This window comes from Anastrepha obliqua, chromosome 1, assembly GCF_027943255.1.
Source record: "Anastrepha obliqua isolate idAnaObli1 chromosome 1, idAnaObli1_1.0, whole genome shotgun sequence".
In the NCBI taxonomy this organism is placed as follows: Eukaryota; Metazoa; Arthropoda; class Insecta; order Diptera; family Tephritidae; genus Anastrepha; species Anastrepha obliqua.
This window is the reverse complement of record NC_072892.1, coordinates 56,761,282-56,778,803: the sequence shown is the minus strand read 5'-3', so window position 1 is coordinate 56,778,803 and position 17,522 is coordinate 56,761,282. Positions and strand designations below refer to the sequence as shown.

Here is a 17,522-nt window from a genome sequence, read left to right as displayed (position 1 = left end):
TAAACGGTATGAACTGCAACAGAAATATTTAAAAAGGCTTTTCACAGCAGAATAGCACTCCGTGGTTTGCCTGGTATTCTTCCTATAAGTTAAGAAAAATGTTTCTAAAAAAAAAAAAAAATTGCAATAGAAAAAAATTGTTTCTCACAAGGCAAGTTGCCGCACTGAAGACGTGTAGGGTGTTCTAATTATATATTTGCGTACAAATACGAAAATGCAACTTTCAGTTGATCGAATTACTCGCAAAGTTTGTTTTCAATATTTTTTATCACTTCTTTGTTATTTGTTAACGAAGCAATAAAATTGCATATTAAGCAAATCAGTGGTATTTGTCCGATTGCGATGGGCAACGACTTGAAAAAGTCACGAATAAGATTTAACAATATGAAAATGGAATCGACGGAGAAAATAAAAGTAAACGGAAAAAGGAATTGTTTGGAAGTTTCGAAAAAGAAAATTAAAAAAAAAACCTGTGTAAATTTTGAACTTTTTATGCCCAGTACATATACAGGGTCCATCACTCGAAGGGTAATCAATTTCAGACCGCTCGCGCAGCTGATGCACGGTTATCGGGAAAGTATTCTGGAGGTTACTTTGCAGGTTACTGCACGTGGGCAGACAAACATTTCGGTGGCAAACTATGGACGTTTCCGCAGGACTCAGCATCATCTCACAAAGCTCGAGTGAACCAAGAATCACTAAAAACCACCGTTCCCAACTTCATAACGACCATACAATGACTCTCAAATTCACCAGATGCGTATCCGATGGATTATTCACTTTGAGCCATTTTGGAGAGCAAGGTCTGAACTAAAAGATTCACCAGTCTTGAGGCGCTGAAAAAAGCTATTGTCTGCGAGTGGGCCAAAATACCTGCAAGTCACATTCGGGCAGTTTGCGATTCGCTTCTGAACCGTCTCAAGGCCATAGTCAAAAGGTGGTCTTAACGAGCAAAACTAAATTGATTTTTAGTTGCGTATTATTTTCACACATGTTTTCCATTGGATTGAATAAAAGTAATTTTCCATACTAAATTTATGGACTTTTTAATTGTTTACTCTTCGAGTGTCGGACCCTGTATTTAAAGAAATTTGGAGAGCTACTGATGTATGAAAAATCAAAGTTGTGAAGGAGAAATTTTACGACAGGGTCATCTCACGGCGAGGCTTCAACAATTGGCTGTGCTGATCATGCGACTTTATACCTACTGAATATTTTTTTGGGATTACGTCAAGCCCTAAATTTATGCTAAGACTCCAACGCCCTTGGAAGAACTGCTTCATCTGGTATTGGAAAAAACGTATGTGATAGTTAAAAGGCCAATGCATCGTCAAAGGATAATAGTTCGAGGCGGATTTTGCCGTGATGACATTATTAATCCATTTTTATTTGAAAAGGTTGCTCGAAACGTCACTAACCGTGAGCGTTCAATGCTTTACAAACAAATCATTAACGATTCAGACCCTTAAGGCGAAAAACGGGCAAGCGATTTGTCAGATAGGGCGAGAAACCAGTACCAAGACCGTGGAAAACTTGATTAATAGAATGCGCTACTGCGAAGCGAACCGAGACGGCCCCTTGAATGAAATAGGAATATTTGCTCTTTCGAATGGACCAATAACACAACGAAAAAATTGGATTTTTGCACATTTTTTGAATTTTTAAACAGAAATCACTATTTGGACCACCCTGTATATACACTAATCCAAATATGATTTGATGACACACCGAAAAGAAAAGGGAAATATATACACATAGGCAATGAATGCTCTCAACGGTATAAAATCTAATTAATAAAGGCCAAACAATTTTCGTAAAGCGCGAAGTAAGCCGCAACAACTGACTGTTAGAAATTGAAATCAGAAGCATAGACTTCTCCGCCATAAGCACTTGATTTTTAAATTTAATTTTTGATGACTACTTTCAAATTCTATACAATATACATGTAAATCTTGAGTTGCCAAACAACTTTTTTATTTTTCCTCAAAAAATAGTATCTTCTTTTCATTACAGTGCGCGTATCTCTCCGCATGATATATAAAAATAGTGAAAACATGCCACAGAAATCGTGCAAAAAAAAGCTTTGTCAGAAGTGGGATTCGAACCCACGCCTACAGAGTAGACTGCGACCTGAACGCAGCGCCTTAGACCACTCGGCCATCCTGACACTTGTAAAAATCAGTCACCAGTGCACACTTCAGAGCGGTGCGCACTAGCTGCGATATGCTTATCGCTCATTACGTCATATACTCGCTCTCGCTTCGAATGTCTGAAAATAAGAAGTCAAAACAAAACGTGTATAGAATTCTAATGCGCAGCGCGTTCATATGGTCAACCAGGTATGTAAGTAGCTAAGTATCCGCATCTGGGCACAACACCGACCAGCTAGTCGTAGATGTACGTGCTCGTGTAGTATTTTAGATAATCAACAACCGAACCAACCAATCAACGACAGTATGCTAGCGCTTAGTGCACGCGTGCTAACGCATACTTATGTGTGTATGTATGTATCTGTGTGTATATCTGACGTATGCACTGAAAGAATTGTAAATGACGAAGCGACAAAACGAATAGATTAATGAAAAGTGGGCGATAATAATGAAATACAATTGTTTAGTGAGCATACCCATGCGAGTACATGCCCCACAAGACACCACAGCCAACTTTATATAGCGAGGTGTTTGTGAGTCAGCAGGAATTACATTGTAAGCGTAAAACGTACTTATTTTGCTTACTAAGAGCAATGTAGATATATTTTTGATTTATGTTCATACATATTTATATGGAATCGCCATAAGAGGAGAGAAGATAGAATATCACATGTGAAAAGTACTCAGATTTTTCCCGAAGCTAGAACAAAAATGAGTACTTTACGAGGCACTTTTGTTATGAATGCGAGTGATATTATAAGCACTTATTTGATACTCAGCTGCCTTGCAGGGTTTGTATGCGCGTATGAGGGATGTGGATAAGCTCGTGTGTGAATAAATTGTTTGTTTTTGCATAATCTATTTTATATTTCGTTTAAAATATTTGTGCGAAATGCAAAAAGAATAATATGCAAGATAAATCGAGTATTTTGTATATCTTCGTCAATTCTTCTAAAATTTTTTAAGTGAAACTTCTTAGGCGTCGATGGACGAGCGAGAACGGAGAGTAGAATGTCAGGGCCATGCAACGTTTTGGGCATTTTCATTCCGCGAGAGAGAAAAAAGATATAACGTAGAGGAAAAGGAGAGTGAGCTATACCTTATATATATTTTAGATACACTTTAAGCGATTTCCCCTGAGTTTTTCCTTGGGGTTGGTAATTTCTAGTTAGAAATAACACTGCCTAATTTTTGGCGCTTGTTTGTTGGTGCAAACTTGTGCGAAATATATTTTGGTGCCTACTTTTTGGCGTAATATATCCTTGGTGCCAATGGTTTGGGGCTTTTTTGGGTCGCAATTTTTTAGCGTTTTTTGGTGCCTACTTTTTGGCGCTTATATCCGTTTCCTGGCTAGTGCTTGCGCGTACTATAAAGTGCTATCCATTCTGGCGTTGGATTTATTGGTATTGCCTTGCGGTAATTTGTGCCATTGCAGCGGTCCTGGAATGGCTGCGTTTGTGCGGGTGATAAACGCTCGAAGTAGTGCGCGTTGTTGCCACGGTCTGTGTCCGGCGTTTACCTACACCGGTCGACCCTTCTCCGTGTTTTGTAAATTTTGTCTATTTGTATTCTCTGCAAATGTTGTGAATTTATTTAGATATAGATTCTTTCTCCCTTTCACTCTCTCTCGGGTCTCTCCCTCTTTCTTTGTCTGCCTTGAAAGCTTCACTTCTGTTATGTGTACTACACTACACGCACTTTGTTTTATTTGTAAACTTGCATTTAATACGAAATAAACTGCAAACAATTTTCAAAAAATATTAAAATATTTTGAAATTTATACAATGTTGAAAATTATAGTATAGGGTTTTTAAGGTTTTGAAACATTTTTAACATAACAAGTAAACTAAAAATTTTTAATCGATATTAATAATATTTTTTTCAGAAAAAAATTATTTGACTAAAAGAATTAGATATATGTCCCACATATTAATATAGCTATGAATATATATACAATTTTTACCCAAATATTTTATGTTTTTAAATATATTTTATCCTAAGAATTAAAATAAGTGAAAATAAAATTTATATTCCATCCGAATAACACTGACTTTTATTATCGGCTTCAAAAATTTATAGTCGTATAGAGGACATAGCTGACTCCATAAGACTTCAAGAGAGCTTACCAAGATGGGAAGCTTGGTGTGATGATAATCCCTTACCTCTTAACGCCGGTAAATGCTGGCGCTGGTCCTTCAGTAGACTCAAAGTTACGATTGATTTCGATAACAAGTTGGGCACTACCACCCTTACAAAAATGTATGAAAAGAAAGACTTGGACTATAATATTTACCTCAAAATGTCGTTTTCTAAACGTATACATAGACTTTATGATTCCCAAGACTAAATCTATGTTCGGTTTTGTAGTAAGAAATTTAAAGAAGTTAACGATTTTTCTACGCTGAAGCATTTGTATTTTTTTCTGGTTAGATCAAACCCCGAATATAGCAGTATTTCCTGGCATCCATTCTATAAAGGTTCATCTTCAAGAATTTAGAAGGTTCAGAATGATTCACTAGAATTGCCATTCATTCCCTTCGTTGGCCTTGTAGTTTGCCTGCATATAAAAGAAAAAGTCTTCTGTTAGCATTGCCAATATTGGAAATGCGAAGAAAAATTTCATGGGTAATCTTTATAAGGGACATAGCCATGTATTATATCAAATGCCACTTCTTACTGGAGCTAATTTTTAATAGTCCTACTTGTAACCTTAGACTCAGCAATATGTGCCATTTACCTAATTACAGGACCAATTTGTAAAAATTTAGATATATTCTTTTCTTTTACCATGTATTATATTAAAGGCTTAGTAGAGTAATATATTTGAGTTGAACTTTAATTGATGAAAGAATGAATAAATGAATAAATAAATAAATAGATATAAAGCGCGCTAGGTAGCAATGACATTCTTTTTCAGTACGCAGACTCATAGGCACTCATAGGCCAGAGAGTATTTTTTCCATTCTGCGGCATTCTTCAAAAAATGTTAAATGCTTTTAGTGAATATTTCTTTGGTATTTAAAATTAAATAAGAGAGATAAACATGCAGGATTTCATACTGATCTATATTCCAACTGTAGCAATACATTTCACTCATAGTCGTACATAAGCAGTTTATGATATTTTGTACATATGCATTGAATTGATTAATGTTGAAATTCTTTCATTTCCAATAAATTACTCCATCTGAACAGACTGGTTTGCCGTTAAAGGGTTCACAGTTTTACAAAACATGAGGCATAGATTTTAGATTTAAGCATTTGAACAAAATGTTGAAACAAAGTGAAGTAAACAAAAAATTAATAAAAAAAAAATAATTAAAAAAAAAGCTCAAAATTGCTTTTAAATATGTAGGTATGTGTCAATGCAAATTATTATTATCAATTATGCATATGCGAATGTGTTGAATAAACTGTAAAAAAAGCTCTAATGGGGTAAAATCTAAAATTGAAATAGGAAAATTCAAGCGCTCGTCCCTCAAACTGGCTGACATATTTAATATTACTACATTAATCAGTTCAGTTATTTCGTAGTACTTGACAATTCTTTTAATTTCTCATTTTTCCCGTCAAAAAAATCGAAAAAACCCTCGCACGCCATTTGATTATGAATTTATGGCATTTAACTTTTTTAACTAAATTTTAAACAGTTTTGAACTTTGAAACTTTGAACGAAATTCAGAAAATTGCATACAATTTATAATAAAATTTCCAACTTCTTAATCAGAATTTTTATAAAACTTTCTGACATTTAACTTTTTTTTTTTAATTTAATTTTAAATAGTTTTCAAACAAACTTCGAACGAAATTCAGAAAATTTCATAAAATTTTTCACAAAATTTCTAACTTCTCAATCAGAACTTTTGAGTATGCACTTTTATTGTCCTTAGAATTGCTTGGAAGTGCTTTAAAAATTACGTTGATTTAAATATTTCTTTTTATGATGGTATCGTGTATTTTCTTTCAGATAAAACACAGTTTTTTAAGGGGTAAAGCATCGTAAGTGAAAAAAAATGTATTACATGGGCTATAAAACTGTATACACAAAAGTTTTATTAAAACTCTGATTGAAAAGTTGGAAATTCTGACGAACTTTTCTGAGTTTTGTACAAAGCTAGGAAGCTTGACTCATATGGAACTAGGCCTTTCCGGCTACTAGCTACGGAGAACATCGCAGACTGGAAATTTATTCTTTTCAACTCCTTCCATTGACATCTATCACAGCCGAAAAAAAAATCCAAAAATCTTGCATAATCGACATGAGAGAAAACGGAAGCATTAAGGGAAACTAGAAAATAGGCCTTTCCGGCTCGCAGCTATGAAAAATCGGAGACTGAAAACCCGTCCTTTCTGGCTCCCTCCATTCATTCATATTTTTTCATATTTCATTGAACAAATAATTCGTTTCTTAGCACTGACAAGGAAACAGACCCTATGATCAAAAAGTAACGGGAAGGTGATATTGACTGTTTTCTCCGATTGCCAAGGCGTAGTGAGTACCTTCCATCGGGCCAGGCAGTCAAAAAAGAATATTATATATCCGTTTTAAAGCGTTTGAGAGATACTGTACGTCGCAAACGGCCGGAAATGTAGGCAAACGATTCTTGGATTTTGCAAGATGATAACGCGCCATCGCACCGAGCTCAAATTGTGCTGGATTATTTGACCAAACACCAAGTAAATATCATCGTGCAAGCACCGTATTCACCTGACATGGCCCCGTCCGACTTCTTTTTGTTTCCCAAGTTGAAGTTACTACTTCGTGGAAGGAGATTTCAGTCGATAGAGGAGATCAAAAAGAATGCGACGAAGAAGATGAAGGCCATCTCTTCGTCGGCCTACCAGGGGTGCATGGAGGATTGGGTTGAATGTTGGCACATGTGTGTTGCTTCAGACGGGTCATATTTTCAAGGAGATAAAATAAATTTGCTGAAATTTAACTCTGTTTTGTTCTATTTAAACATTCCCGATTCTTTCTGATCATAGGGTATACTTTCAGGATGTTCCAAGGAATAATAATTATAATTTTATAATTTATTTTATAATAATAATTAAATATAATTTTTTTAATAAATATTTTTTAGTTTCCTACGCAAATATAGTTGAATTAGCCAGAGATATTGGGGGTGAAGGCTTTAAAGACGTAAGCACTGATAGTGCTAAGAAATGTTAGAGGAGTGTATCCTAAAAGCTGTGTCGATTTTACATGGTATTGATTAAAATAACAGAGGTTCATGGGAAAGTAAAGAAGAGTAGTTTAGCTCAACTGTTCAACTTTCTTCGAGATTAACTCGGCTGGGCTTAGACAAACCTACTAAGTTCGGGAACATTTTTCTATTCCAAGTTTCCAAAGATGAGCATTTCATAAAATTTCATTGTGAAAGCTACTGCGAACTATACTTATACATACATACTATGAAATCACATATAACATTAAGAAGTAAAGAATTTTTGATTTTTTTTAATATCCATTTAAGACAACATTATATAAAACCGAACTATGTATACCTATACATACAAATCTATGTACTTTAAATTACATTTTTCTATAAATACATTTTCCACTACCCGAATTATGAGTTTCGTATGGGAAATTGTGAAAGGATTCTATTTTTTCACGGATTTTTTTTACAAAATTAGCATAAGTAAGCAAATTTGTGTTAAAATCCGATTATTTTTAAGCCTTTTTTAAGACGGAGGCTTCTGTACCAATAAACCACTTTAAAAGGTAATTATCTGTATGTACTCATGTATGTATATCCATTTGATTTGACAGTTGAAAGTAATGTGTAACTTTATTCTTCTTCTTCTTCTTAGCGTCACAGTTCTTGGTGAACCATTGCTTCCTTCACAGCTTCTTGCCATCGGCCTGTGTAACTTTAGATAAGTTAACTATGAAGAGAATTTTATATTTTGTGTTAAAATCTCAACTTTTTTAATCTTCAAAACGTGATATTTGCAATGAACATATATTTTTTCTGTACTTTGTTCTAGTTTTGTGAAGATTTTATTTTCACTTGATTTCACTTCACTTCAATTGCTGGACAATACTTTTCCAGCAAAACTACATTCTGCGCCTAAATTTTGTACATATTTGAAAAATTACACACTTCTAAGTGTAATAACTTATTTTCATCGAAGCCTAAGTAGAATTTCACATTACTAAAGTTAAGCACTGCATATAAATGCCCAAATTACCGTACAATTGCTGTTGCTTTGGAGTTAATAAACTTTCTTCAATATGGTGTTAACTTTGGTGACCTAACAGAGACTGTTAAGTTAACATTGATAGCCATTTTAGAATGGCAAACATTTTGGAAGCTATTTTCAGGCGCACTCTTTTTAATGAAACAAAATTTAGATTTTTAGTTTTATTAAATTTTCATCACATCTCAAAGGAGGACACTATTGACATACAAAAATGTAAAAAACATCAATCAGATTCCGTTGAAATTTGTTGCTTTGGAGTTCTGGGATGGTTACGATACTGGTATCTGCCATTCAAAATTAAAAAAGGGTATAAAAAATGGCTCACACCAATTTTTATAAAATACAATATTTCTAAAAATTTGTTACTCGTATTTAACGCAGGTTTTAAGAATTTCCCAAGAACCAGAGTACAGATATCACTTTCGCATATGTTTTTTTGACATTTGACCGCCGTATTGACTTAAGGCACTTTTCTGGTCTATAATTAAAAAAAAAATTTTTTTTTTCATGTTATGATAGTTTATACTTTCAAAAATATACTTGCAAAGTTTTATATTGAAATTCGTTGTAGTTTAGACGTTAGAGTCCTCTTAAACGAGACAGGTTTGGAGTACGACGCCCAGGGGTAAGCTTGTCATCCGTTTTTTTTTTTTCGAAACATTTTTTTCGGAGTTGGCGTTGGTAATTTCTCAAAAAGTACTGAACTGATTGATTTGAATTCTTAATATGTTATTGAGTAGACTTGTGGCTCTCCCGGGTAGCAGAATTATAATTTTATAATCAATTTTTCTATTTTTTTAAGAGCGAAAACGTGAAATAATCCTTTTTTTCTGTTTTTTCAATGAACAGATAGAATACCTAAAGAAACATTTTTTTTTTGTAAATCTGCAACCCACCATAGGGACATATCCCCTGATGAATAATCGACCGAATTTTTCGTTTCAGACGTACCTGAGCAGCCCAATCAGTTACGCCAGTGGCATGTGTTACGACAGGGGAAGCAATTGTATTTTATTATTGTCATAGAAAAAACAAAAATGTTTTTTTTTGTAAATAAAGCATTGATCTAATGAATAAAAACGATTTTCAAGTGATACCGATTGTTTTTCTTCAATTCTCAAAGCCTTCAATTTTCACGTCTCTAGACCAGAAAGGTGCCTTAAGAGAAAAGCATTAAGCATATCACATGTTATATGAAAAATTTAAAATAGTAGAAGCATTTCTTGTATAGAGAGTGACTCAACTTTTTACTCAAGATACTTTAAAAAATGTATTGCAGAAACTTAAAAACTTGTTTGCATGTTACTTTAGCTATTTACCTACCAAGGGGCATATACTTATCTAAGTGTATATACAGGGTTGGCCATATTAAACTGACCCATGTGATTATTAAAAAATATGGAAAAAGAAACATTTTTTTGTGTTTCATTGTGAAAAACATTTAATTTAGTTCAAGGAGATTCGTTTACATCACTTTTTGAATATGATATCGCGCAAGTGGTCGCCCTTAGCTCGTATAGCGTAATGTGCCCGTTTTTCGGCGTTTTCCATAGTTTTGGCCAGCGTCTCGGCCGATATGGCGGCTATTTCCCGTCGGATATTGGCCTTAAGTGCGCCTAGTGTCTTTGGCTTGTTGACGTAAACCTTAGATTTCAAATTACAGTAAAAAGTTATAGGGTTACTCAATGGGCCAGTTTAATATGGCCAACCCTGTATGTATATCATAAAGTGTCGTTCTAAGGACATTAGACAACCCAAAGCTCTAGCTCTGCCTAAATGTAAATATAATAACAATTTGTGCAGTGCTGTTACAAATAAATAGTGTTCTACAAAAAATATGCCATTGTCAGAAGTGGGATTCGAACCCACGCCTACAGAGTAGACTGCGACCTGAACGCAGCGCCTTAGACCACTCGGCCATCCTGACTACTGGCACTACTTTTTCAGCTTTCCGAAAACATCAACGATTTCTTAACTCAGCATATTAAATAATTATTATAAAATATATATTTATATTATTATAAAATATTTATAATAATTAAAACGACTTCCCTAAATTGTAGGCAATAAAATGTCACATTACCAAATTATTTCCTTTGTAGTTTTTATTATATTATTTTTTATTTTTATTTTATTAAAAAATCTGTTATTGTCAGAAGTGGGATTCGAACCCACGCCTACAGAGTAGACTGCGACCTGAACGCAGCGCCTTAGACCACTCGGCCATCCTGACGCTTGGCAACACTGGTGCATGGCGGCTATCTTGGAAGCGATGAGCATAAATATTTAATTGGTGAAAATGTGAAAAGTGTGCGGATGCGAGTACAATAAAAATAATTGAATTACTTATTGCTGAAAAAAACATCACAATTCATATACAGCTGCACAAAGAAACTTTTGCGTTCAGGAGTATTTCACTACATAAAAAAGCACTTAACCTTCGTAAGAAAAGAAAAATATTTGACTTCAGAATGTGTGGCATACAACGTTATGAAATTTTCAATTTTTTTTGCTAACGTATTTTTATTTATATGTATACGAGTACTAGCACGAGGCGCGTCTATAAACTGCTGCATTGCATCATCAGCCGATAAGCGTCGGATCGTCAAAGTGAGAGTATGTGAACTTTTATTGTCTTCTTTTTGCTTTAGGGAAGAATAATATAAAAAATAATCCAACAAATTATTGTATTTGTACAATCGACATCACCCTGTATAGATTCCCCTTGCACCTGTATATATGTATAGCGATATAAGTCCACCAGTTCACAATTCAAACAATTTTAGTTTATTTGAGATATTTCACTATATTGATTACATGGAGGCACGGTAGTGCTAAGCTACTGAGATAGAGTTGATAAAAATTACATTAAACAGCGCCAAAAAAGCGCTAAAAGAAAAACTGTTTTTAGAAGGTATAACAATAGAAATAAATATAAAAAGTATTTACATACTACATTTTATAAAAAAACTAGCACACCCGGCCCGGCTAAAATAGAATAGATATGGTTTAGAACAGAAAAGATATGGTTTTGATGTTATTTATTTCGTTATTCTTTATTCAAGCGCTTTGGCATAAACAATATTTTTTGTTTTTCTATTTGTTTTTGAGTAAATATAAAATATAAATTGAAAATCAGGAAAAAAAGAAGATTGTTTTTGAATTTCAAATCAACGCAAATGAATAACTAAGAAACAATTGTCTTTTTTCCTGATCATCCATGAATTTTTCGTTTCAATTTATATGTTTTATTAAGCATTGGAGCTTTTTTAATCATTATCCATTTATATTTTTCAAAAAAAAAAAAAAACGAAAAATTTTTTTTTTTCCACGAACACATAATTTCATTCGGATTTCACATTAAATTCTCAAATTTCGTAAGAAATTATTCACTGTTCCAAAATCCACTCCAAAAAAATTCACAAAGAATTTTTACACTTTGCACTTACATCTTTTCCTTATGGCGTCCAAATCAGAAAAAAATATTGACACATTGTAACTCACACTGTCAATTTGACAGTTCAGTTCCGCCCCAAGCGTTAAAAAAGTAAACGTCATTATAACTGGTTCAAAAGAACGCTGTACGCGTTGCCGGTGTTCCGAATTACAACCAAACTTTACGAAACCCATTTTCAATACTTACTTAACAATGTGTGTAACTTTGGTTTAATTCGGTGCAAAGACACAGCGGGTCCACGTTTTGGCATATATTTCGAGACCCTAGTCATCAATAGGTATGAAAATTACCCCGTATTAAAGCACTTATCAACAGCTTTCATTTGATACCCATATTGTACATACACAACCAAAGGTTGCCCGGGTCCACGTTTTGGCCTATATCTCGAGACCCCAGTCACGGAGCGGCATGAAAAATACTCTGTACTAAAGCATTCACCAACAGCTTCAATTTGATATCCATATTGTACAAACACACTCTAGGGTCCACGTTTTGGTCTCTATCTCGAGACCCTAGTCACGGAGCGGCATGAAAAATACTCTGAACTAAAGCATTAACTAACAGTTTTCATTTGATACCCATATTGTACATACACATCCGAAAGTTACCCGGGTCCACGTTTTGACCTATATCTCGAGACCCTATCTACCAATAGGTATCCAAACTATACGGAAACCATCCTACTTAACAATGTGTGTAAGTTTGGTTTAATTCGGTTCGAAGGCACGGCGTGTCCACGTTTTGGCATTTATTTCGAGACCCTAGTCATCAATAGGTATCAAAATTACCCCGTATTAAAGCACTTATCAACAGCTTTCATTTGATACCCATATTGTACATACACAACCAAAGGTTACCCAGGTCCACGTTTTGACCTATATCTCGAGACCCCAGTCACGGAACGGCATGAAAAATACTCTGTACAAAAGCATTCACCAACAGCTTCAATTTGATATCAATATTGTACAAACACATTCTAGGGCCAACGTTTTGGTCTCTATCTCGAGACCCTAGTCACGGAGCGGCATGAAGAATACTCTGAACTAAAGCATTCACCAACAGCTTCCATTTGATACCCATATTGTACATACACATCCGAAGGTTACCTGGGTCCACGTTTTGACCTATATCTCGAACCCTATCCACCAATAAAGTATCCTATGTTACTTCTATCACCTCCGAAAACATGTGTACAAAGTTTCGTAATAATCGGTTAAGTAGTTTTGGCGTGAAAGCGTAACAAACAAACTTACATTCACATTTATAATATTATATAGTAGGGATGTATTTTAATTTTTCTTTACAAAAATTAGTATGTATATAAAAAATCACGTGACCCAAAGTACAATGAAAAAAAAGTTGCTCCACGGTCTGCACCATTTCTCCTTGAAATGTTGATGGATCTGTAAAAAGTAAAAAAATATCTTGTAAAATAAGTTCGGATTTCGAAAAAAATTGCAATTTTCGACATTTAAAAAAAAATATGCGTTTTACGTCATTTCACACTTTCATTTTACAAAGGGGGGTTGAATTTCAAGGGCTGATGTTGAATGTCAACCACACGTAAACGTCAAGTTTCTTTGCATTTCATTTGAAATTTTTCAATTTCAGACTAACTCAATTTGAGCCATTGAAAGATACACAATCGAGCAACGCGTTAAAGTTATTCAGGCTTATTATGAAAACGGGCGTTCAAACCAAAATGCATATCGCGCACTTCGTGTGTTTCTCGGTCAATTTAATCGTCCAAATGTGCGTACAATCGGAAAAATTGTGCAAATGTTTGAGCAAACCGGGTCTGTAGGAGATGTGAAAACACCAGTGTATGTTCGTACAGCTCGTACTGAAGAAAATATTGCTGCTGTTCGCGATAGTGTCGTTGAAGAGCTGTCCACCTCAACTCGTCGTCGTGCCCAACAATTGCACCTCTCACGCTCGTCGCTGATAAACATTATGCATAAAGACTTGCATTTACACGCGTAGAAGGTGCAATTGACTCAAGAACTAAAGCCTCTTGACCATTTCAAGCGTAGTCAATGGTCAGAATGGTGGCACAAAATGGTAACAGTGAATGACCAATTTTCGAAGAAAATCATCCTCAGTGATGAGGCACATTTTCACCTCAGTGGAATCGTCAATAAGCAGGAATGCCACATTTGGACGAATCATAATCCAAGATAATCCAATGATAATCCAAGTTTATAGGCCGGCGGCATCATTGGGCCGTATTTTTTCCAAAATGAGGCCGGTCAGGCAGTTACTATGAATAGTGTTCGCTATCGTGAGATGATAACGAACTTTTTATGGCCCGACTTGGAAGATATGGATGGGGACAATATGTGATTTCAACAGGACGGTGCCACTTGTCACACAGCTAACGAAAAAATGCGCGAAAAATTCGATGGCCGAATAAACTCACGTCGTGGCGATGTCAATTGGCCGCCAAGATCATGTGATTTGACACCGTTGGACTTCTTTCTTTGGGGTTATTTGAAAGAAAAGGTGTATGTCGATAAGCCAAGTACAATTCAAGAGCTAAAGGATGAGATAATTCGGCACATTAACGGTATAAAATCTCAATTATGCCTCAGCTTCATCGAAAATTTGGACCATCGGATGGAGGTGTGCCACCGAGGCCGCGGCGGCCATTCGGCCGATATTTTTTTCCATACGTAATTGAGCCATACCAGTATTATCATAATAAAGAGAAATGAGAATAATTTCCTAGAAAAATTGTATTTGATTCAAAATCATCACAGGTCCTTGAAACTTAACCACCCTTCATATAACATTTTTTAATAAAAGTAGCAAAAAATAAAAGTATCGATAAACTATAGAGAAAACATTTGCGAATATTCAAAAAAAAAAACCGCATCAAACATAGAAATCTTAATACTATCTGCATTACCGACGCCAAATCGAATAGGGTTGCCATTTAAAAAAAAAAAAAAAAAAAAAAAAATGAATTTGCAAAGAATACCTCCACCGGGCGGTGGAAATTCGTTCAAAAATCGAGCCACTATTAATACACCATCTATGAGTGTCAATAACATTATAACGAATACACCAAATGAGTATATACTCAGTCAGCAGAACCAAGCGCTGTTTCAAGAGAATGATCAGCGCAGCCAAAATGAACAACAACTATACAATCAATGGCAATATGCTACCAATGGATGGCAAATTGCAAACAATGAAATCATCCGATTGAATGCTTTCACATCGGATTTACAAAAACAAATAGATGAACTGAAGGCAAATCTATTAAAAGGGAGACCAGGTACTCCCTTTTTGATTGCTACAAGATCAGCAACCCCTGCTTCATCAAGACCAAGTACACCAACCCATGTTAATGGGGAAAATATTGAGTATCATACAGATGAGGATGAGCTGGCTAAAGAAACTGAGTGGATAAGGGTTAAGCATAAAACCAAAAAAAGGAAAATGAATACAACACCCTCTCCAGCCACTCCCAAAAATAAAAACAAAAACAGCCAAACTAATATCAAAGAAAATAAAAAAGAACCGATGCCACCACCTATTATACTGGAGGATATCACATCATATGAAGTTCTCTACAATCAATTAATATCCACAATAAATGCAGATGCATTTCAAACAAAAATTATTAATGATACAACTGTAAAAATCAATTGCATAGATTCTGAAGCATACAGAATAGTAGTTGGAACATTAAAAAGAAATGGAAACTCATTCCACTCTTATGAAAATAAACAAACTAGAGTGATTAGAGTTATGGCAAAAAATTTGCATCACACTTGCAACCCAGAAAATATAATGAAAGATCTGATATGCAAAGGATATAAAATAAAGGCAGCAGTAAATAAGCTAGCATGGAAGAAAAAAACTCCTCTTAATATGTTCATGTTGTTTTTTGAAAATAATGAAGATATGGAGAGAATATACAAAATCACAAATATACTAGGCTGTCAAGTAGAAATTGTGCCGATTAAGGGAACTAAACTTGTCTCGCAATGCAAAAATTGCCAAACATATGGGCATACCAATAAATATTGCAGCAAACCAGCTAGATGCGTTAAATGTGCTGGTCGACATCATACACAAGAATGCAACAAAACAAAAGAACAAGCGCCAAAATGTGTTCACTGCGGAGGAGATCATCCGGCCAACTACAGAAGATGTATTGTAGCAAAAGAGTTGCAAAAAGTGAGAAACAGCAAGATCCAAAAACCTAAAACTAATAGTAATAATAAAGCCAATAAAATTATCCTTAAGCAAGCCCCAGTTATGCAAACTGAAAATAAAATTAAGGGCACACAAAATAAATTGTCATATGCTGCTGTCACTAAGTTGAATACAGCAGAAAAAAATGTGACTGACAATCAAAACAATAATATCAGCCAAAGTCTACAACTCATTCTGAACAAAATGACTATACTTGAAAAATCATTTTCAAACATGAATGAGAGAGTGATCAAATTGGAAAGTAGTAACAAAAAAACTACTTCCAAACCTAAAAGAAGATAATGGCCAATACAATTAAAATTATGTCATGGAATGCAAATGGACTGCTTAAACGTCAAGCTGAGTTACAAGCAATCCTAGACATAAATAAAGTATATGTGTGCCTAATATCAGAAACACATCTAACTAATCAATCGTACATTAAATTTCGAGGTTATAAAACATATCACACAATTCACCCAGAAAATACTGCAAAGGGTGGAAGTGCAATAATTATAAAAGAAAATATATATCATCACGAAGAAAACAAATTTCAAGCAGAAGATATACAAGCAACTATGTTAAGCATTAAAACTAAAAATCAAAATATTACCATAGCTAGCTTATATAGTTCCCCAAAACACAATATCAAACAAGAACGTTACTTTGAACTATTCAGAGCTGTTGGAAATCGATTCATCATAGGTGGTGATTATAACGCTAAACACACACATTGGGGATCGAGACTCACAACAACAAAAGGAAAAGAATTGCTAAATGCTATACAAACATACAAGTGTGACGTAATTTCTACAGGGAAGCCCACCTACTGGCCCACTGATCCTGACAAAGTTCCAGATCTAATAGACTTTTTCGTCACCAAAAACCTAGGAAGTAATTATATGCAAATAGATGAAATCTTAGAGTTAAACTCAGACCATTCGGCAATAGTATTAACACTAAGCGAAACTATAATTTCTAAGCCAACAAATCCAACTTTAGTCAACAAAAAAACGGACTGGGAAAGCTTTAGAATAACATTGGAAAATAGAATTGAACTAGCGGTTCCACTACAAACCGAAGAACAACTGGACCTTGAGGTGGAAAAACTAGTCAACGATATACAGTATTCAGCATGGGAAAATACACCTGAAGTCAAAAGAAAACTGAAAGGCAATTGCTATCCTAAAGAAATAGTAGAGCTTATTTCAGAAAAAAGAAAAGCGAGAAAAAAATGGCATCAAACCAGAAACCCGCGGGATAAAACAATACTGAATAATTTAACATCACAATTAACAAATGAAATTAGACAGTTAAAAAATGACTCTATAAGTGACTTTCTTCGTGAGCTTACTAACGACTCCAGTACTGAATATTCGCTTTGGAAGACTACAAAAAATCTAAAGAGACCAATCATACAAACACCTCCAATTAAAAATGTGGATGGAAGCTGGGCCAGAAATAATGAGCAAAAAGCAACAATATTTGCAAATCATCTTG

The 17,522-nt window shown here is 34.7% G+C and overlaps 3 non-coding genes across 3 annotated transcripts; all 3 read right to left on the bottom strand.

Moving 5' to 3' along the window:
- Nucleotides 1-2,084: 2,084 nt before the first annotated feature.
- On the bottom strand, nt 2,085-2,167 carry Trnal-cag (transfer RNA leucine (anticodon CAG)). The gene has a single exon. It is a non-coding gene; the product is annotated as a tRNA-Leu (tRNA).
- An 8,036-nt stretch (nt 2,168-10,203) lies between these two features.
- On the bottom strand, nt 10,204-10,286 carry Trnal-cag (transfer RNA leucine (anticodon CAG)). The gene has a single exon. It is a non-coding gene; the product is annotated as a tRNA-Leu (tRNA).
- Nucleotides 10,287-10,509: 223 nt separating this feature from the next.
- Trnal-cag (transfer RNA leucine (anticodon CAG)) lies at nt 10,510-10,592 on the bottom strand. Its single transcript has one exon. It is a non-coding gene; the product is annotated as a tRNA-Leu (tRNA).
- Between the last annotated feature and the right edge of the window lie 6,930 nt (nt 10,593-17,522).